Source organism: Argentina anserina, chromosome 5, assembly GCF_933775445.1.
Source record: "Argentina anserina chromosome 5, drPotAnse1.1, whole genome shotgun sequence".
In the NCBI taxonomy this organism is placed as follows: Eukaryota; Viridiplantae; Streptophyta; class Magnoliopsida; order Rosales; family Rosaceae; genus Argentina; species Argentina anserina.
Window position 1 is genome coordinate 23303892 of NC_065876.1, and position 23636 is coordinate 23327527.

At 40.7% G+C, this 23636-nt stretch overlaps 1 protein-coding gene, 1 long non-coding RNA gene and 1 pseudogene across 2 annotated transcripts in view; 1 reads left to right on the forward strand and 2 right to left on the reverse strand.

The window, feature by feature from the left end:
- Positions 1-8716: 8716 nt before the first annotated feature.
- LOC126794464 (uncharacterized) lies at positions 8717-11043 on the reverse strand. The gene is made up of 5 exons (XR_007672152.1): positions 10423-11043; positions 10100-10186; positions 9849-9984; positions 9288-9459; positions 8717-9126 (listed from the first exon to the last, which is right to left on the reverse strand). It is a non-coding gene; the product is annotated as an uncharacterized LOC126794464 (long non-coding RNA).
- Positions 11044-11079: 36 nt separating this feature from the next.
- LOC126795766 (disease resistance protein RGA2-like) lies at positions 11080-13371 on the reverse strand (annotated as a pseudogene).
- LOC126794461 (immune-associated nucleotide-binding protein 9) overlaps positions 11108-23636 on the forward strand; it is a 158968-nt gene continuing 146439 nt past the window's right edge. The window contains exon 1 of the mRNA XM_050521193.1: positions 11108-11117. The gene's annotated coding sequence lies outside the window, so the exon portion shown is untranslated. The remainder of the gene's footprint in view (positions 11118-23636) is intronic.

Genomic DNA, 23636 nt, shown 5'->3' on the forward strand with positions numbered 1-23636 from the left:
CTTTTTCACAATTACATGGCATATGAAAGACCTAGCTAGAGGAATGTTGCTCTTGTGTTTGAGGTTCTACATGGAAACAACTCACTAGTCCAGAAGAGTAAAGATTTGTCAAGCTTTTAACTTGAATTATTAACTAAAACATGTATGCACCAATATAGTTGCAATTTTAGGCAGTGTAGTTTGATCAAAGCGCCCAACTGTGTTAGGGTATACCGCAGCACAACAGAGTGGTTTATATCTTGATCGTAAATTTACCTCAACTTGCCATCAACAATTAAGGTCGAAGCATTTCAACGGTCCATTTGCAGAAACACCAATTGCTGAACTCCCTGCTGCTTATTGTTAGAAGTCGGATTCAAGAAAAAAAGCTTCCAATTCCGATTACTATTCAAATCCCAATCAGCATTCATTCTACAAAAGCTTCAGCCTAAAACAGGGAAAGCCATACCACGAACATCAGACCTAGTGAAATTAGATATTTTAACAACTAGAAGTGTGTAAATTAACGACTTCAAAGTTGAAAGTACGTACACATAGAATTACTTATGACGGTGATCAAGTTACCTAGTTAGGTGAGAGGAACTTCAATCATTCAAATGAATAGCAAAATTCCTGTATGTCCCTAATGGACAGAACTTTTTCATCAAATCGTATTCACTATTCCTTTCTCTACTTGAAGTAAATCTTATGGCAGTTCAACCAATTACCAACCAAGGTTGCTAAACTTTAGATTGCAGTTAGATAGCAAAGACTACTGTAGACACATGAAATTTAATGAAGTAAATTATATTAATTAAATGATTAAATCGACCAAGAGCCCGACAAAATTGCACACGTGACCCAAAAATCAACAAATGAGTCGATAGGGGGATGGAGTCGATAGGGGCACGCTCTTTCATTACTCTGGTGCATAGGACCAAAATTGGATCTCAGAGAACTATTGACTGACATATATCTCGGTGATGGAGTCGATAGGGGGCTTGCCCTCCGTAGTTCAACAAATGAGTCATACCATGTTCACTATCTCTGAATTAGCTATTCGGCCTTCTGAAACAACGATTCAAACTTGTGTCTAGGCATCCATACTTAGGCCGCACGTCTACCTTAGTTTACAACTTAGAATCAATCGATCATTCAATCGTTTGAATGACAACTTAAGAATGTAGAAGTATGCAATTGATTGAAAGACTTTTGTGAAAACTATTTGAAATGAAACCTTGTATATTTCTTGTATAATTTTTGTATTCTTTCATGCGAGAGTGAGAGAGTTCGACACTCTCATGCCACCACCAAAGAAGGCCGTGCCTTCCAATGACAAGGATGTCGTGTCCTTGTTTCAAAGTTGACCATGCCGTGCATGAAAAAGGTAAGTTTTCTAACTCATGTGGATTAGTTTCAACTAATGTTCTTGCTTGTGTACATTTCCCCAAATAGGTTGAAGCTACCACCAATGCTTAATCGATCCATGGAGTAGATTAAAGTGATGACAAGATCAATTCATAGTTGGATTAGGAGAGGAGTGGCCATGACACTCCTAGTTGAACAAGGAAAGCGGCCGTGTGTCATCAAGAAGGAGATTCCCATCAGGATTGGGATTTCAAAAGTAGAGGGAGAGATGGATTCCTAGTTGAGTTAGGAGAGGGAAGTTGTTGTGAGAAGAAGTCCTAGTTAAAGTAGGAGAAGCCATGCCGTGTGTCATCAATGAAAAATTCCCGTTCGGACTTGGATTCCAAGTAGGAGTGGGAGAAGATTTCCATGTTTTTGTAGGTTTCTTTCTACCTCATGGAAAAGGATTAAGATTGCTCTATATATAGAGTACGGGTTCAACATAATTGTTCATCCTTTTTCCAAACATTCACGAGTTCATAAGAAAGAGAGGAAGGCTACCACATTCGGTTCAATCAATTCATAAGAAGATTTTCAAGTGTGCAATGGAGGTGTTTGCGTTTCGTGAAGACAACATGTTTCCAGAGAGGGACAGCCTTGCGTTTCATCCTAGGTGCATTGTGTTGCCGGTTCTTAAGCATAATCATTATCGTATGGAGGTCACATACAAGATTTTGAAAACCATGTCGCTCTTCAGAGAGTTTAAGATTGAGAAAGCTAATGTCCATATATTTCTTTTTGAGTCGAAGGTGCAACATGCTATTCAGTCCATAGAACGTGGAGACTTGGAGTTATTAGCTTCACTCTAGTGGACAAAGCAAGAGAATGGTTGCACTCCATTCTTGAGAATTCCATCCGATCATGGGATGAGCTTAAAGTAGCATTCCTCAAGGAGTTCTTGCTCACAGAAAGAAGAGTAAGGATGAGAGATATGATTCGAGCATGCAAACAAGAAGATGTTGAGCCCTACCACAAGTACTTAAAAAAGATTTCAAGAAGTAGTAGCACCGTTAGACCATGACATGAACCAACATGCGTTGACTAGTACTTTCTACCAAGGTCTGCTAAGAGATTATCAAGATTACATTGATTCGTTTTCACCAAGAGGCTTCATGAACCTTGAGGTAGGAGATAGGCTCATGCATATTGGAGTACTTGGAGAAAGAAAGGATAGTATGGTTTCGACGTCATACTCTAGGGTGAGTGGTACTTCTCGGTTCAAGGGAGTGGAGTTGGATGGAAGGAAAGCTAGGAAGTATGGGAACACTTGAGACTATTTGAAACCTTTAGTTGGCATGAAGAGGAAAGGTAGACCGGCTAGAGTTAAGACTACACCCACAAGAGCAGAGCACCGCTGAGACAAGATGATCAATGAAATGCAACAATCGCATAGGGAGCTTAAGGATCTTGTGGAGGAGATTCGTGCTAGCTCTAAGGAAGAGAGCAAAGAACTTACAATTGAATAGGTGGAGTCTTACAGCCGTGTCAATGAGGAAGAAGAAGAAGATCCGAGTTTGAAGGAAGAAGTTGATTCGAGCTACAAGAGCAGTGATTCAGACTCGAGTAAAGATGAGGAGGATAATGGCGACATCATGATCACATCTTCAGATGATGAGGAGGATGAACATGCCATATTCTTTTAGCGAATGCAATGAAGAAGTTTAGGCTATAGACTCTAAACTTAAGCCAATGAAGGAGCCATCAACGAGTGTTTGCATTTTCTTATCCCTTATCTCTTTTTAATTTTTGTTGCTTATCATATTGTACATTGAGGGCAATGTAAGTTTTAAGTGTGGGGTGGGGTATACATCATTCTTTGAATTCTATTGTTTGATGTTTATGTGTTTCAATTTTGTTGCTTTAATTTCCGATTTTTAGTTTGAAATTTTCGATTTTTAGTTGTTTGTTTTTGTTTTGAGTCCTAGGTATGCCTTTAACTGTCTAGGATGAGTTGATCTTTGAATTTATGGTTGATAGATGATCACGATATTGAAATGAACTTAATTGTTATTTGATGGTTAATCGATGTGTAGATTTTGTACGAACATGTAGTAGATGAGGATTTTGAAACTTAGGTACAGAATGAGCATGTTCTTTACTTGTTTGAATTCATGTAACCTATGTGAGATTCAAGCCATATATATGTGCCTTTCTTTGAAGAGTTTATTCTATCGTTTCTTGGCTTTATAATCTCATTACATCTATTTTGATCAATTCATATGCCATAGAATTGCAATGAACTAGAAAATGCTAGAACTTACTGTGTGAAACTTTCGAAACTTTTTGTCCTAATATACTCTAATTTTGAAAATGATTGTTGGATCTTTTTAGGATTTCCACCACTAAGGCCAAAAAGTCGTATTCCCTATTTGAGTCATGTTTGGGACACCTTAGTGTTAACCCCTTTGAGCCTACATTAAGCATTTTTTTTCATTACCAACATGTTATATCCTTACTTAGTATAGTTATATCTCTACCTTGTCTTTGAGGCTTGGCAGAGCCGATTCTTAGAGTTAATATGGAGTGATGATTTGATTCAAGTATGGGGTTATGTTATTATATGTAAGTATGTCGTGAAAAGAGTATGAAGTATGAAAAAAAAAATTGAAAGATGCCGTGTGAAAAGAAGAAGAAAAAAAAAATATGCACGGTTAAGAAAAAAAATGAGAAAAAATGATAAAGAGATCTCGGCATACATGTTGTGTATGTGAATTTGGAGTTGTGATGTATTTGTTGAAGACTCAATAATGTTATATTCTAGCATTTGTTCGTTTTCACAATGTTTAAAGTGAAGGATGGGTCTAACATGATAATATTTGGCCCTTGTTTTATGGAGACAAGGGCCAAATATGGTGACATAAGGTGGATATTTTGCTCTGCTAAGTCTTGAGGATGACCTTTGTGATTCCTTTATCCTGAAAAATGTATCCATGCCGAGCCTAAGCCTACCATTTTCTAAAGATCCGCATGATTCTTAAAATGAGTAGTTCTTGATCTGTGGAGTTTGTTTCATGAGTAAGCATATGGTTGGTATCTTTCATGAGGTTTTCGATTTCACTATGTTTATAATTCTTCTGTGTGAAAAGCTTTTAAGCATATGCCATGTTATTGAGAGAAAAGATTTGGAGTGCATATCCTTTGTGAGTTGAATTTGAACTTGTTTTGGACATATCAAGCTTAATATCACCTCTGTTTCTGCCATGTCTTACTTGTTAAACGAAATCTCATGTTTATTAACCATTGAATTCATCTTATCTATTTCGATCTAGTGTTATTCTCGATGCTATGAATTTGAAGATCTATGAGACAAAATGTTGAATGCATTAGTAGTGTCGTTATTCTTGTTTTTGTTTTATGTTTTTATTTCCCTTTTTAGTGTTTGCTAAGGGACTAGCAAAGTCTAAGTGTGAGGTTGTTGATAGGAGCACAAAGTGTGACGTTCCTAATGTATATATGCCATATTCTTATGCTTTGTTACTTCTTAGTTGTTTTAGGTTCATATTTGTCATTTGTATGTTCTAAGTAGAGCTATGTCGAAATTGAATGACTTGATGATGAAATTGTGCGAAGTGTTAGAAATCCTTATTGAGCTATGATTCCTTACTCGACTAGGACTCTACTTTCCTATTGTCATTCTTTCTTATTTCTTAATCATCGAATTATTTTCAGGAAAGACAAATCATACTTGGAAAGGAAGTAGTGATGCCGTGATGCATTCCTAATGAAACAAGGAAATCATATCTGAGTTAAAGAAGGAGAAGAAGAGGCCGGCCTAGCTATTCCTAGTTGAACAAGGAGAGATGCCGTGCAGCCCATATGTGTCTCCCTATTGGATTTGGTTTCCTACATCAAGTTAGATTTAGAGTACATGAATCAAAATCCATATCAAAGAAGATTTTAGCTTCCTAATTGGATTCTATCTCCTACAAGGGATGACAAAGAGGGATTTGTGACTTTTATATATAGAGGCTCGGCCTCTCCATTAATTGATCATCAACCTTGCACACAAGCACAAGTCATAGCTCTGTCGAATCAATCCCTCACCCTTCCAAGAAATCCTAAAACCGATTCCACTATTCTCCAAAAATCTTTAGCCTTAAAACACGCTTGTGAAGAGGTTCCATCCCCTTAGAAGCCACGGCTACACCTTGTAGAATCACTTGATTGATAAAGTGTAACCATGATTCTCTCTATGTTTAAATTCGGTTTTTGGTTTTTCTTGTTCTTGGATGAGTGTGCGATTTGTGTAGTGTAATCTTGTTTCAATTTTGTCTATGAAATAGCTACTTGATTCAATTTATATAAAGATGCGAATTCATGTATTGGTTTTATGAATTTTCTGTTTTGGTTTCTGCCGTGTACTATCTATGGATAATTTCGATTCCTAAGTGTTATGATTATGCTTGTAGCATGATATTTAGGTTGTTGGATTAAAGACTTATGCTAAGAACATGTTTACTCTTTTATATGTGAATTTCGAATTGCATGGTTGTTGGTTAAGTAGGTGACATGCTTAATGAATTCAATGTGCATGGCTTTGAAATTACATGATGAAGATGAACATGTTAGATTTTGATTATGGCTGCTTGGTATTAATCGAATGTGTTAAGTGTCTATGTGTTTGGGTTACTGCTTAGAACCCTAATTGCATGATCCAATCTTAGTTGTTCATGAGCAAGTCTCGACATGATTCTAAAATGAGAGCTAGAACTTGTTTTCGTTAGTTTTGTATGATTCTCATGTGTTGGTTGGTTGATCACATGTATATAGTAGTTTAAGTTTTATTTACTGTTTTATCTTTCAATCCGAACCTATATCAAGAATCTTTTATATCTTTATGAATTCGTGTTAAGTGTTTGTGATCCTAAGCCCTGGCTGGATTCTCGTTTGTGAACGATACCCTCTTGCTTTATACTACTAATGATGCTTACATGATTAAATATTGATGTCGAGTAATTGAGCAACTATCCATCCTTATAGTGAGTAGATACTAGAAAGATATAAAAATAGTAGCAAATAAACATGAAAAGCTCTAAAATTAGATCTTATGGAGAGAAACAGCAGCGGAGATCTGGAATCAATAATAGTTAAAGAAACAAATTGACACTTCTAGCTAGCATACTAGATACATAGCAAGCTTCATCAGCTTGACAACTCCATTGACTTTCTTAGTGCTAGAAGCTTTTATGCTATCCTCTAGTACTGTAACTTAATTATTAGTGTGTGATTTTCTTTTTCACTAGAACTTCATTTCGGGTTGTTTCTTTTTCGTTTGTTTGTCTTTGGAAGGCATGACCACTTATTATAAGGTACAATATAGGCTAATAATATGTTAGATTATAGCAAAAGAATGCAAAACTATAGTATAAGCTTGATTAAATGAAATCAAGTTTCATATAAATGTAATAGATTTACACAGAATTCCACCTTGTATAATCATTCCAGAATTGGATAATCCCTTATCTCTAATGACACGACCCACCCAATATACCCTAATATCGAGGCAAATTGTGCGGGAACCACTATCAAAGGAGATATACCAAAAATTTCAGTATAGTCTATCTTGAAAGTAGCCAACTCTACCTGCACAAAAGACACTCCCTATATCTCAAATCAAACCTCAACACCTGGAGTCTCCGTGCTCCTAAACATTTCACAACCTCCACAAACACAAATCATAAATATAATTCAAAATGCATGACAGAGTATGCAATGTTCGTTACCTAATCTCATTGGACCCCTAGAGTTCATAGCTCATCTTATACCTCAACCTCCCAACCCACTAAGACGACGGGGCCAATGACAATCACACAATATTCTAAAAACATCGAACCGTGTAAATTATGTTAAAAACACATCCTCTTGGAAAACAAACACAGGACCACCCAACACTCCATGGGTTATCCGTCCTCTCCTTTCTAAACCACTATCGGGAGTCTACTAGTACATCCCCTCTCTTCTCGGTTCTACCAGTTCATCCCCTCTCTTTTCGGTTCAACCGGTTCATCCCCTCTCTCTCGGTTCTACCAGTTCATCTCTCGGTTCTAAATTCTAAAAATGCCCAAACGTTCTTTTGATTCGGAACTTTTCCATACGAACTCCGATTTAGGCGTGCCATGTGTCCACAAATTCATATCGCCGAGCCGTACAACTTTAGTGAAGAAAGTTTCATCGAAAAACTTACGCATCGAAAAGTCAACTCTTAGAGTCATTACACTTTGTACGACTCGTTCCGAGAAAAAGATGAAACTATAATCGCAGCAGAACATATGATTAAATAATGTATGTACATTTGGATTTCTGAAGTTGGCAAATGACTAAATAATGGTATACTGATTTTACGAATTTCGCAATGATATGGATATACAAGCGTAATCCTCTTAGAGAGTTGAAACCGGAAAGAAATAAGATTTATACAAATTGAAGAAGACATATATATGAATAAAAAAAACTTGAGAGTTGATCTACTGCAGAGGACAAGCAGTGAAAGAAACAAAATGAGGTACTTGTATAGATAAGCTTGACAACTCCAATGACTTTCTTAGTCCTAGAAGCTTCAACTCTGTCCTCAAGTCAACTAAATAAGCTTGAGGATGACTTCGGTCTTGTGAGGTTTCTTATATTATTAAACTTCAATTTTGTTCTCACTAGTCTTTTGAGGTTTCTTCTAGGAAGCACAAAAACGTGCCTTCACCCACGTTTCCCGCTTCCGAAACGGAACCACTTCGGAAACGCGACAGAAACATCCAGAAACGCTCGGAAACGTGCCGAAAACGTGTTTCCAGAAAAATGTGTTTTGGAAACGCGGTGGAAACACGAGTTTTCAAAAAAATAAAGGTTTTTTATGTTTTATTTTTTTAAAATGAAGGTAGAGACCTATCTTCGTCGAGTCAAATGACTTATTTCAACATATTTTTGACCTTACGCCGAGTCGCCGACCCTCCTTTTCGTTGTTGATACCTAGATCTCTCATTATATTTGTATTATTTCGAATGTTCAACACCAAGTTATTTAAATTATTTGAGATGTTGAGTTACTTAAACTAAAAAGTTGTTATTATATTTATTGTTTGTATAATTTATATATATTTTTATTATTTTGACGTTTTCAAAACGTACCCGCTTCCTAAAAATTTTGAAAAACACACTTCCGCGTTTCCAAACGTTTCGCTTCCACGTACCCATACCCGATTCCGTGCAACCTAGGGTTTCTTACATTATTAAAAGCCAAGTCTGTCCGTATATCATTTTATAAAAAATTTCCAATTTAATATCAGACCTTATAATGGCGTTTGGAGAATGAACATGTAGGACTTTAGCATGCTCCTTAATTGATATTGACATAAATATCCAGACAAACTGTTCCATGAATTAATCAACCATTTAAGATCCAAAATAGTTTCCAGCAGGATCAGAATATTACATGAGGGACTTACAGGTTAGTAATATCGTGAAAAGCTTAGCATTACACATTTCTACCCCAAGATATCGCAAAGTCATCCAATTGGACGTTTGTGATGTGAGAACTGTTGTGCCACTACTTTGGTTGTTTCCCAAGCGTTCTTTGTACTCTCGTTCCAGAACTGACCACTCTTAATCTCCAAAGTACACAGTCTCATTATCTTGTGCAGGAAGTCTGGCAGCGCTTTCAGCTTTGGGAACATCTCAATTCACAGTACGAAAGTTGTTGCATTGTTGTGATTTCAAGAAACCTTTCTTGTTCCGTCGGACTATTCCAATCCTGATATAAACCAAATTTTGTTATGGTGTAGACTTGATATTCCCTCCTGCATAGACTTTTGTACAACCCTCTGTACATGTGTTTACAGAGGAATAGAGTCCATGCAGCCGGAAAGGACATACCAATCTTGTAAAAGAAAATGATAACAACCGAGATCAAACCTTTTAATTACTGCACTTGGCCCCTGGTTATTATAACTCCTGCGCTCACTTAACATCTGCTCCATCAGTAGCATTGCAGTACAAATTTTGAAAACAAAAATCTTCATCACTACCAAAGTCAAGAATAGTTTCTCTAATTCCAATCAGTTTCAATTCCACGAGAGACTTCAACCTATATGACAAGAAAATCCATGTAATAGATATTAGATGTCAAACCTTGTAATACTATTGGAATTGGACAACATGCATGAAAGTGCAAATGAAAAACCTAGTAATACTATTGGAATAAGGATGCTAATATCATATCCCTACTCCTAGCTTAAGTAAGAAACTCATGAATCAGCCAAAATGGTCCTGCATAGAATGAGATCACCAAAAAATGTCCAGGAGGAGATGATGATCATTTAGTTGTACAGTGACTGGCACATTTCAGTAAAATAGAACAAAGGGGACTACATTAGGGTAGTCTTTAAGATAAAAAGAATAACACTGTGGGGCTGCTTGTGATGTGCAGAATTTTCGGTTACTTATATACCCTAAAAAAGGAAGGAAACAACTCACCAATTCAACAGAATCATGCAGCTCCAAAGCTGCAACACATTCATGGAGATGCTACGCCTACAGAATCATGAAGCTCCATCTGTTTAACCATCATTACCTTGAACTGATTTTGCATCTTCAAATATAATTTCTTCACCTAGTATAATACACTCACCAAGCTTCAGACACAGATAAATCTTCAAAGTAAGATATTTGTTTCTTATGGACATTTCTAAAATGAGAACACCAAAAACCATAATTCAAATCCTGACCTGAATGCAGTGTGGACATGGAAGCCCGTCACTCAGAAGCACACCAAGAAAAGAGAAGCGGCACGACCACGTCAAAGGAAAAATGATCTGCTACAAACAAAGAGAGATAATCAAAAGCTAAATTTAGGAACAGTAAGGAACAAGAAATCTAGATTGTAGAAAAAGAAATACTGGTGAGGATGAAGGAAGAGCCACTTGAGTGAAATTGGAAATCTACATTTATAAAAATCCCACCTGCATAGTTGGATAATAGTTCATCAAGTTGGAATGGAGTTAAATCATGTCATAAAACTCATGCTATGTGTTGTAAATTGAGAATTTACCTGTTCACAGCCATGAAGATTTGTAATTGGTTGTAACCCAGTCATCAAACTTGATCAGGATCTACCAATTGTGAGGTTTGGGATGCCAGAAATGTTGTGCCACTCCTTCCCCACGTCTTCCTCGTATTCTCTTTCCAGAATATCACAATCCTTGATCTTCAGAGTTTGCAGTGCTGTTATCTTGTAGACGAAGTCCGGCAGTGCTTTGACCTTTGGGCACCCCACAAGTTTCAACTCAGAAAGGCGTGGCATGATTCTGATTTCAGAAGAATCCGTCTTTGTAATTCCTTCCCACTCTTCCCAGTTGTTCATCCCCACAAAAGAGAGTCGCTTCAATTTGGGGAATAGAATTTCTGTTTCAGAGACTTCGTCTTCTCCTCTTACCAGAAATTCAAGCGATGGCAATTTTCCAAGAGGAGGCAAAACTTCACAAAATCCCCAGTTAGAGAGATTAACTTGTCTCAAATTGTGTAAAGAGTTGATCCAATACAGAGACTCGGTGGTGACAATATGGCAGTGAAAAATGAAAAGAGATTCCAAATTTGGATGAGGTTGCATTGCCTTCACTATTTCTGAATCACCTTGTCTCTGTTCTCCATGTTCTTCCTGGAAATCTACTCGTATATGAGAAAGGTGCTCCTTCTTCCCCAGCTGTGCTTTCTCCATCTCACCTGCATCATCCTCTTTTTTCCCCAATCCAACGATCCAAAGTATCCCCTGAAGCTGGTCCATGATTCCCATATCTCCTAATTTCAATGCCTCATCACGCCCACCCTCACCTACATAAAACCAGTCCAGTGCTTGCAGACTTTTCAAACTCCCGATCCCTTTCGGCAAGTACCTCAGACAATGACAACCCCGAACATAGAGATGCTTCAAGTTGATCAACTTCCCCATTGCCTTGGGTAGTTTCTTAAGTCTCGTGCACCATGTAAGATCCAGAGTTTGTAGATTTATACACTCACACACAGCTTCCGGTATTTCTTTCAAACTCTCACTCCCAGACAAATCCAGATATCGCAAATGAATCAAACCAGCAATCTCTTTCGGAACTTCTTTGAGCCATTCGTTACCACCCAATCTCATTGTCCTGAGGCATTTCAATTGCAGCATTGAATCGCGGCTTATGGTTTTAAGCTTTGAATAAAAAAATGTGAGGGTACGCACATTTTCGCAATTGTAAAATGAGGCAGGAAATGAAAATGGACCTTCGGCTTCAGGTACACTTGTTAAAGTCAAGTGACGAACTTTATCACCCGATACATCCACTCTTTCATTACCACCCGCAACCATCTCTACAATTTTGCACTCTTTTTGTGTAAGAAAGTGTACAAAGTCATGTACAATATCATGCATTTTGCACCTTATAATATCTCCCAAGTCATTTCTCTCAAAATCTTGAAAGAAAGACCGCATGATTAGACTCTCAAAACAATTTTGGCCTATTCTTCTCTTATCTTTATTTTTATTTGAATTAAGGAAATCTTGTGACATCCAAAGCTCAATCAACTTATCTTTCTTTAATTTATAGTCTTTAGGAAATATAACACAGTACAAAAGACATCTTTTAACTACAGGGGCCAAATCATAGTAACTTAATAATAATGGTCGGAATACTTTTTCCTCAATCTCTTCAAACTCCCATATCTTACTATTTAGGACAACCCGCCATTCCCCTACTGTTTTCTTCTCCCACACTAGGCTGCCTAGAGTCTTAACAGCAAGGGGTAAACCATTACACTTCCTCACAATTTTCTCACCAATAGCTCTAAGCTCACTAGACTCACATTCTTCCCTATCCAAAAATGCAATACTATTGAACAATGCTAGACAATCCTTATCACTCAACCTATTTAAATGGATCATGTTGTTGGTCGCACTCATCATACTAGCGACCCCTTCTTTTCTCGTGGTCACCAGTATTGTACTACCTTCAGCACAACTTTGCATTATTACCGGTAGATTCAATTTTTCCCACTCATTTTGGTCTTCAGTCCACACATCATCTAGGACAAGGAGGAATTTCTTATTCTCCACGAGTGACCTTATACATTGAAGTAGAGTTTCCAACTCATTTGAACTTCTTTGACTTTCATTTTCATTTAGCAATCTTAATCTCATCAAAAGGTTCTCAGACACAAACCCACACTTTCTTATCAAAATGGGCTGTTACCTTTTCATTGTTATAGACTAATTGGGTAAGGGTGGTTTTCCCCATCCCTCCCATCCCTACAATAGGGATGACGAGGAACCTACCCACATCTTGGTCAGTCTCTCTCAACAACTTACTCAACAATATCTCTTTTTCTTCTTCTCGGCCAAATATCATAGATTCATCGACCAAAGATGAAGTCTTATGTCGTTTTATAAGTTGATCATCATCATGGCCACTAATATTTGTGGATGATTGAAAGCCATACATTTCTCTTTCAGCAGCAATCGAAGTTAACTTCTCATTCAATTCCTTTATCTTTTTAACAATTTTATGGCCATGAATGACCTTATTGACTCGGCCAAAACAAAAGCAACCGGAGGGCATGGGAAAACATACCTTCTTGGCATTTTCTCCTTCCTCCACTTGTCTAAGAAGCTCAGTGTTCCACTCATCTAGCACGTCGTCCATCTCGTACGAAACATCTTTCAGCTTCTCCAACCAATCTGCCACCCTAGCCTCCATAACTTGTTTCTTCTCTGCATCCTCCAGCACAGCCTGGATGGCTTTGAGGTTGCTGCTGAAATTGCAGACATCTTTCTCAGCATTCAAAACCAATTTCACCGCTTGACTTGTGTGTTGATATACTACTGAAGCCAATTGCTCCAAAAGCACAGAGATGAGTGCCTCCGCCATGATTGAAAGAGAGCAGGAAGAGAGAGATGAATATGAAGTTGTAGGATGAGTGCGCTTCTCTCTTCTACTTAGTATATATAATATAGTACGAAGTTAAATGAGATAGGGACGCACTTTCGTGCTTCAATTATTTGTTCAACACAACATCACGAATATGCCTTTTAATAAATAAATGAAAGCATAAAGAAACTAAAACCACAAACAGCATAGAAAAAGCAGCAATCTTTACAGCTGCTCCATAATCACCAGTGACCTTACAATCCATGTGCAGCACATTCCTGTCAACCCGTAATTCAAACACATCGATTGATTGAATGGACCAACTACATTAAGTTTGAGATGGATTTGAAATCCATGTACACAGGTCATTTGAAATCCATGGTTTAAAGAATGGAGTAGTTATATCTCGATTATGGGCAAAATACCACCAAATTTGTTTTGAACAAGTGATTCGAACAGAATATCACTAATGTAACTTAATTCATTTGTTCAAACGTGGGTTCACTCTAAAAGGTAATCATATGATTCATATCCCACACAACAAGTCACCAACTTGAACAATGTCACATTCCTTGCATGCCCTGCAAGTTAATAATCAAAGAACAAGACTATCATTCTGGCATTTAGATTTGGAAGAAAATATACAGCCTGTAATTTTACTCCAAAAGATCACGAAAAATGTACAAGAGAAATAACTCATCTCTATATGCCATTCATAGAAACATTTAGCGGAATCGGATACTAAGAAGACATAACCAATCGCTATTATCAAACCAATCATGTGAAGCACTAGATTCTCTGGGAGCACATTGCATAAAGTCAGGAAGGAACACATAATCAAAAATGGGTGATTCATATTCTGGGATGACTTTTCAACCCTAAAGACAATAAGGATGAGCGATGACATTTTCCACACGCATGGACTTGGCGAGCAAACAACTGTTTCGAGCCAGGAAGCTTCATGCTGCTGCAAGCAACAATAATGCAAGGCCATCATGAATAGCACGGTTTTACTATAACTCTATTAAGCTCAAGGTTACCCCTAAAGAATAAAACCAACAGACTTCATGAATATATGTAATAAGCAAAGAAAAACTCGTAAGTATCCAGACGAGTATCTTCAGAAAATTTTAGTCAGATTATGGTGTACAAACCGGCCTCCTCACATCCTAGTCCTGTAAGGATGTTCTTTCTTTGAAGGCTGAGTATATACATCTGGTCACAACTTTTCTCCAATTTCAAATAAGAACATTGTTATACATCTTTTGCAGAGTATGCATATAAGACTAGACGTTTTGAAATAAATTTACAGACAAATTGATGAACTCCAGGTCTGAATCAACCAGTTGAGACAGAGCATTTATTTTGAAATATTGTTATTTTCACGAAGTAATTGAGCTTATTGTATGCAGAGCCCCATATATTTGAAATAATAGACCACTTGACTCACCGCCTAATATGCTAAACAATTTGGCCTTCGTCCTTTTTCAGAATGCCGATAATTTCCCCATTGTCTCATATCTCAAAATTCTACATAATTTATCATCAGCAGAAATTTATAATATATACGGAAATAAAGAAAGGTAAGTCCTATTTATATTATCAGTTGTATACATCATATTTTGGTTGTGAAAAATAAATAGGCATTTTTATTAAAAAGGGTCATTGCAAGATGAAAATGTTAATTAAAGACCTAGTTTAGCAATTGATAAAAAGGGTTCCAATTAATTGGTGTGAATGATAAAAAAGTATATTTTGATTTATTAAATGATAAAAAAGAGTTGTTTCTTATTTTCATTATGACTTTTATATTCTTTTACCTAATTTCACTCATAAGTCCTAACTACCCTGATTTTTTTTTCATTCTCTCTCTCTCTATCGAACTCTCTCTCTCTCTCTCTCTTTCTACCATCCTTCTTTCACTCTCTCGATTGAAACTTTTCGCTCTCTCTATATCAAAACTCTATGTTTAGATCGAAACTCTCTCTCTCTCTCTCTCTCTCTCTATTGAAGACGATGAAGAAGACAAAGAGGAATAGGAATCTTACTTTGTCACTCTTTCTCCATCTGCAAATTCGTCATTGAAGCTCCTCTTCTGATATCTCAGGTAATCACCGCATCGATCAATTTCCCCTCACCTTATTCATCGTTTTCTCATGTGATATCATAATTTGGTTATTTGATTTCAAATTATTATTCAAATCATCATAGTTTCTTGGGATTTGGTTGTTTGATGTTTAAATAGGTTTCTGGTGTTGTTAGATCATACATTGCTTGAAATGTTATAGCGTTTTAGTTTTTGATTAGTGGTTACATTGATTTCCAGCTCGTATAGTTACTTGTATAGTTATTGATGTTGTTACAGGTTCAATAACTAGTTACACTGATTGTATAGTTATTTATCTATGTTTTGCAAGCGCACAATGGAAGAGAATGAGGAGGATGATGATAAGGTTAGGCTATGGTTTCACCTTCCAAAAAATGACAACAACTTAGTAATCTAGATCTCGTCGTTAGAGCTTGGCGGATCTCATTGATGGCAACGGCTTGACCTCAGCCTCAACGGATCTCGTGAATTTTTTGTGCTTGTTGGGTGCTCTGTGGTTAATATGTATTTCAAAATGGGTAAAGTGGTGGATGCACATAAGATGTTTGATAGAATGCGTGAGAGAAAATCAGTTTTGTATGGATGGTTGTTGGATCTTTTTGGGTTGATGAGGAGATATAGATAGTTACTAAGACAGTTAATAAACAATTATTAACACAGTTACCTATAGTTACTTAACGTCAATATAGTTACCAAGACAATCACTATTGATGTTAATACAGTCATTGAAACGTGCTGAAGTAACTATCATTCAATCTAGCATTGTAAATATCATTTTGCTCGTTGTGATTGTTGTGATTATACTATTGTGACTGACATGATATCAATTGTCAAGTAGATTTATGGCTATTATTGTAAATATATACAATCATTATATTTATACTTATGACTATGCGTGTAACTATCATTGACAAAAAGTTTGCAGTTACAAAATAAGTTACATAAATAGCGCTCAATTACTTGAATAGTTACATAAGAAGTAACTTAAGTAACCTAGTTACATTTCTAGTTACTTGATGTTAATGTTGTGATTACACTCGGTTTAATACGCCGTATTCCTCGTGGATGTGATACGCCGCACTCCTTGTTTTCTCCCTGTCACAAGTAACACACGTCGTCAAAGTAGAGACCACGGTGGCGTGGTCTTCAACTCTCCGACGCTTAAGTTAGGGTGATGGTGATTTATGCAGAGTTACAGTAGGGGTTTTAGTGTGCTTACCTTATAAGGTCAAGAGTTTGACCCTTTATTGTTGAGTTGAGGTAGATCGTTTACCTATCATTCGATGTGGGACGTCGTCCGATTAAGGTGTTCTCTGGAGCCTTCTTTGAGATGCGCGTGAGGGCGCGTCCGTAGTCAGTTTGGGCCGCGGAGAGGCCCATTGCGAAGCTAGTACGGCTAACTTGCTATTAGTATTGTAAGACTGTGCTATACACTAGCCTTAATGCGCTGATAGTTGTGCTGATTATGGCGGGCATAAGCCTATGCCAACAAGTCCCCCCAAGTTCCCAGTCTAGGGAGGTGATTTCTTGACTGGGGAGTTAATATTTGAGCGTTTGTCATAATCAGCAATGGGTCTCACTGACCCTCTCGTAGTCCCCCCACTCCCCGGTTAAGGAATGCCAAGTTGTGTTGTAGAGTACGTTTGATCGCTCTCTTTGTAGTGCGTCCGTCATAGCGTAGTGGATTCTTACGCGTGGGATGTCTTTTGTCGCTGTCTTTGAGCGTAGTGCGTCCGTCATAGCGTAGTGGATTCTTACGTGTGGGATGTCTTTTATCACTGTCTTTGAGCGTAGTGCGTCCGTCATGGCGTGGTAAGTTCTTACGCGTAGGACGTCTCTTATCGCTGTCTTTGAGCGTAGTGTGTCCGTCATGGCGTGGTAAGTTCTTACGCGTAGGACGTCTCTTATCGCTGTCTTTGAGCGTAGTGCGTCCGTCATGGCGTGGTAAGTTCTTACGCGTAGGACGTCTTTTATCGCTGTCTTTGAGCGTAGTGCGTCCGTCATGGCGTGGTAAGTTCTTACGCGTAGGACGTCTTTTATCGCTGTCTTTGAGCGTAGTGCGTCCGTCATGGCGTGGTAAGTTCTTACGCGTAGGACGTATTATCGCTATCTTTGAGCATAGTGCTTGTAGGTTAAGAGCAGCGCCATTCGCGTTGTGGGCAGCACGTGTCATACATGCATTGGGCGGATGTTTCGTGAACGTTTCAAATTCGTGGGGTGACGTTATCCGAAAAGACAGTTATTGCATGTAATTAAGGCGTGTGTAACCGAAACGTTGCCTCGGTAACTCAAGTTAGTGGCGAGATCTGGAGCGATGTCTCTTGGGTCGACGGCTAGGATGCGAGTAACGGTTTTCTGAATCTGACGGTTAAGGATTGCTTTTGAGGAATCAACGGGTTGGATGTGAGATGGAGTTCACTATAAAAGAGTGAAAGGGACAGAATGGCTGTCACTATCCACAAATCCAAGTTTTCGAAATCCAAATTCTCTTATTCCCTCTCTTTTGCTCTCGTCTGCTCCCTTTTCTTCCAAACGTGAACTCCTCGCGATTTTTGTGTGAATCGGCTTTTTGAGGTATGTTTTCTGATCTGAATCTTCTTTATGCGGCTTATGGCTTGTTGTTTGTTGGTAGATTTGTGTTTATAGGGCAAACCAGTGGTTTTGGGTTTTGGGTTTTTCCGGCAGATTTGTAGGTTTTGGGTCTATTTGATCTTTGGATTGGTGTTTTCCGGCAAAGTGGGGTGTTTGTATGGGCGGTGCGGATGGGTTTTCGCCGTTAACTGGGTTTGGTGTTCTTCATGTTCTTCGTGTTCTTCATGTTCTTCAAACTCGTTCTTGCGAGGTTCGTAGGATAGATCTGACTGACTTTCTGACTTCTAGTTTTAGGTTGTTCGCCTTTGACTTCGGTGTTGCTTGCTGCGGCGTAATGCCTAGGATAACTATACTAACTGACAGCGATTCCGCGTCTGCAGAAGGAAGTTGGTCCGCGTCGTCATCCTCTTAGTCGTGGACAAGTGAATTGGAGGCCAACTACTTGGACTTGGTGCAGCGTAGTGGTGTAAACGACTTGCGTCGCGAAGATCGTTCTACTGTCTTTGCGAGAGTATTAGCGAACTGGGACACGAGTGAGTCGTCAAGCACCATGGAGTCGCAACGTGAAGAGATTGGAGAAAGTGAAGGGGTGTCTGAGCGTATCATAAGTGCCTCGGGGACTAGCACTTCAGGCCTAACACTGAGCCCAGCGCCTGTAAGGCGTTGGTTAGATGGCGGGGTGCAGAGGTCAGAGGTGGAAGAACCACATGGAGCCGACTCTGCCGCAGTGCATGGCTATGTGGAGGAATTTAAGTTACCTGCCACGATCGTCGTCCGTGCGATTTGGCGTGATGAATTTGGTTCAATGTTGCCGAATGGGTACGTGCTAGTAAGTCCCTCCGTACTACGGCTTGGGGTGGAGCTGCCGTTAGACCCCCGCCTGCAGTGTCTTGTGGACGAGTTTGGCTTGGCTTTTGGCCAAGTCAGTTATAACATGTGGCGAGTCCTTCTCGGTCTCTGCTCACTATTCCACCTCTTGGGGTGTTTAGCTCCTATTGCGGCGGAGGTGCTCCATTTCTTCAAGGTGGATTACAACCAGCGTAATGGAAATGGAAGGACCGCGCGATTTGTGAGGCGGGATGAGCGCAGTGAGTACCAGGTCTTAGAGAACTGGCCCACCTCGGAGGCGAACTGGAGGAAAAATAGTTTCATGGTAGAGAAGGGGTGGGAGTATGGGCGCATTAATGGGGTAGAATATCGCCCAGAGAAACGTATTCCCTCGCGATTTCAGGCCATTAATTGTAGGTTTCGATGCTTCACTAAATTTGTTGCTACGGAATGACTGTTTGCTGACGCTAGTTTTTTTTTGTTGCGTAGTTGGAAGAAGACTGGTGTTGTCGGAGCGAGAGGTTGATCGAGTAAATCGCATGACATACCTTTGGAGGTGCCAAGGTGAAGACTTTGTCCACGATTTGAAGGTATTAACGAACCCGTATCTCCTGTTCGAGCAAGGACTACTCCGTCGCCATCATAAGTAGAAGTGTTACGCTGTTCAATCTTCTACTCTTTGTTTATGATGTGCTAATCTGATGTTATATGTGCAGCTACGACGCTCTCGGTCAACAGGAATTTTGAAAAATCGGAGCGCATCTGCTACGCCAGATTTCTGCAACAGGAAGATACCGACATAACGCCGGATACTGAAGGACTAGCGGTCACCATGTTGCGACGCGTCATGTCTAAGAAGGGGGCGGCCTCGACAAAGAAGGTGAATGCCTCGGCACAGCGGGTCGAGGATTCCGCCGCGGTTGTGGATCTGCCGATTCCCTCGCACGCGAGCCTGCCAAACGAGCAGGGGTTGCCGCGCCGCAGTGATGCAGAAGGAGTTGGCCGTATCGATGCCGATCCGCATCTGGCTGATCCGGTGGTGTCCCAAGAGATCAGAAGGAAGAAGAAGCAAAAGGCGGGCGTATCTTCGAGGAAAACAAAGTCCTCTGCTGCTCCCGAAGATGTGGAAGATGTGACATTGGAAGCTCCGCCTCCTAAAAGACAGAGGACTACGCAGCTGGCGCCCCTCACCTTCACAGAATCTCGGGGACTCGAGGATCTGTCTGCATTGGATCGCAGTCCTTTGAGCCAGCTAGGAGCTCCGGAACTGGAGAAGCTGGTTTTACTTAGCCAGCGCGCCGGGCTCGGGGGTTTGAGGCGGCCTGAAGGGTCTGGTCTGGACCTGTGGAGTCCACTCGGTCTAGCTACCACAAGGGCGGCAAAAATGATGTTCAACCTGCTTGATGCGGAGCGGGATGCTCTGGAGGTGCAGCGCCACCTCGCCGAAGTGGTGGAACAGGACAACACTTACGCGACAAGGGTGTTGCTGCTGGAGAATGACTTGGCCAACGCGAAGGCCAAGTTAGAAAATGCAACGAACCTCCAGGAGGACCTTCGGCATGAGGTTGCCCGTCGGGAGGTGGCGAAGTCGCTCGCCCAAGAGATGGTTGCGGAGAGGGATGCGGCGCAGTCTGCTCTTTTCGAGGCCGAGGAGCTTATCCGGCGGATGAGCGAGGAGGTGGAAGCTAAGAAAGCCCGCGTAGCGGAGGAGGCTGCGTCCAGCTGCCTTCAAATCATCCACGGAGATGAACAAGTACTTGGAAGGGTACTATGTCACGGTCGTTGGTGACATGATAGCGCAGTTCCAGGAGCTCGAGATGCTGGATCCCGCGGACTACGAGGTCCGCCCATGCCACATGAGGTGACTCCGCCCTTTTCGAAGCCTGCTCCTGCTGCGGAGGCCGAAGATGGTAAGAAAATTTTTGACTCTTCTTCTTCTGGTTTATCTTGTGATAATGACAGGTTTGATTCTAATCCGGAGACTCATTCTCCTACTCCTTCTTCTCAGAGCATCAGGATGCACAACCGCCGCAAGGCGAATCGGGGGAAGCGGCGGGGCTAGAAGCTGCGAGTACCGGTGATGCGGTCTGAGCAACGCTGGCGTATCAAGCTGCGAGGGAGGAGTAGGATAGGGTGATAAGATCTTTGTAATGCATCTCCCGTCGCCGTAGTGCTTTATGTTCCCTTTTGTAATTTTTTTTAATTTTTTTTTTGCATTTTCTTCTGTAACGGCCTTTGTGCCGAACTCACTATCTTTTGATGAATAGAAGTTCTTTTGATCCACATGGTTATTTATATTATTGCCGTAGCAATATTGTGATTGTTGTCTTGTACTTTTGGCTGTATGCTTAATTATATCTTTGTTGTGCGCACAATGAAATAGTCTGTCGAAGGAATTTAATTACCATAGTACGCTAGCTAGTAAGGATCAATGGTTTGAAAAATTCCTCATTTCATTGATATCCTGGCCGTAGCCGCTTTGTACAAAGAGCTATAGCAGTGTGCCAAAAAGTACTCAAACAGTCCGAGTCCTTGTTGTGCGCTACGCGCGAACCCCTATTTGTAATAATACTTAAGCTATTCCATGTTCCAAGGATGGGCTAATCTCGATCCGTACTTGTCCTCTAGGCAGTACGTGTTTTGTGCTACGATTTCGACGACTTTGTACGGTCCGTCCCATCTCGGGCTTAGTCCAGTGACCTTTGTTTGGATCTTCTTTAGGACCCAGTCACCTAGTTGTAGTGTCCTGCTCTTGACCCTGGAGTTATAGAATCGCGCCACGCGCTGTTTGTTCTGGATGTTATGGCGATGCGCTGTGATGCGTTTCTCTTCCAAGAGATCTTTATCAAGTTGTATATTGTCCGAATTGATATCGGGGTCAAACAGCGAAACCCGTTGCGTTGGCTGAATTACTTCGATAGGTAGGACTGCTTCCGTGCCGTACATTAAGCAAAAAGGAGTTTCGCCCGTGGCTTCTGTTGGTGTGGTACGGATTGCCCATAGCACTTCGTCGAGTTTTTCGGGCCAAAGTCCTTTGGCTTCATCCAGCTTTTTTCGAAGAAGGCCTTTGATCAGCTTGTTAGCGGCTTCTACTTGCCCGTTGGTTTTTGGATGTGCTACGGATGCGAATTTGAGCTTAGTTCCTTTTTCTTTGCACCATGTGATGAGGTGCTCATTGTTGAATTGCGTGCCGTTATCTGTGATGATAGACTCCGGCGTACCGTGGCAGTAGAAGATGTTGCGTTGCAGGAAGTTTTAGACTTTTTCGGTTGTAATGGCCGTCAGGGGCGCAACTTCAATTCATTTGGAATGTTAATCGATGCACACAATGACCCACTTGAATTGGCATTTCCTGATGGGTAGTGGGCCAATCAGATCCATTCCCTAAAGGCAGTTGGTCCACAGGCTGACTATGTAAGATAGCGGTTCTGAGAGTTGGCGTGGTATGGGTCCATAGATTTGGAATTTGTGGCAAGATTTGGCGAGCTCCTGTGCATCGGAGGCTAGTGTGGGCCAATAATATCCTGTGCAGAGTGTCTTTGCGGCCAATGCGCGGCTGCCGTAATGGTTGCCACAATCACCGTTGTGGATTTCGTTCAAGATATGCTTGCCTTCTTTGGTTGTGACGCATTTAAGGTCGGCGTTCAGCAGACCTTGGCGATAGAGCGTGTTGTTCCGCAGGTAATATCTTACCGCTCATCTCCTTAGTTGCTTTCCCCTGGTCTCGTATTCGGGTAGCTTGCCGTTACGCTTAAATGCTATTATCTCATCCATCCATGAGGCTTGGTCGCGTTCTACCTAGCATATCTGTTGCAAGGTCTGGTAAATGGAGGGATGGTAGAGAATTTCGACCCTGGTATCCTTGTGGCATTGGTGTGGTTGCGCTGTGGCGAGTCTTGCTAAGGAGTCCGCTTGCGTTATTGGCCCTTGGTATTTGTTTGATATGGTAGAATTCAAATCGCTTTAACAACGTTGTGACATATGCCAGGTAGGTTGCTAATTGCTTATCCTTGGCAGTTAAGGACCCGGTGATCTGATTGACTACGAGCTAAGAGTCGCTAAACACATTGATGCTGGTGCAACCCGTGCTGAGGGCCAATTGCAGTCCTGCAATCAGTGCTTCGTACTCCGCTACATTGTTGGAGGCACCGAAGTTGAATTTTAGAGCATACTCGAGTTCAAGTCCCCCCGGTCCACTCAAGATGATCCCCGCTCCGCTAGATTTGGCGCAGCTGGAGCCGTCTACATGTAAGTTCCATGGTGAAATCTTGATGGGGTTGATGACATCATTTAGTACCACTTCCGTCGTATCTCGGGGAATCATTTCTGCAATGAAATCAGCTACGGCTTGTCCTTTAATGGCGGGACGTGGCTTGTATTCGATGTCGAATTCAGTCAGCTCGATAGCCCACTTGCTGAGTCGCCCTGAGTGTTCTGGATTCTGTAGTACTTGTTTGAGAGGCTGGTTTGTGACTACGTGGATGCTATAAGCTTGGAAGTAGTGGCGTAGTCATCTGGCTGCTACGATGAGCGCAAGGGCTAATTGCTCCAGTGTTGGGCATCTTGTCTCTGAGCCGTTCATGGCCGGTCCAGCGTAGAAAACTGGCAATTCTTTAGTTCCATCACGGCGAACTAAGGCACTGCTGACCGCGGTTGCGGATACTGCGAGGTAAAGGTACAGGGGTTCGCCCGGCTGTGGGGTTGACAGTAATGGTACTGTGGTGAGGTAGTCTTTTAATCCCTGAAAGGCCTCTTGGCAATCTGGTGTCCATTCGATCAGTTTGCTCTTGGAGCGCCTTAACAGTTTGAAGAACGGCTCACACTTGTTAGTCAGTCTTG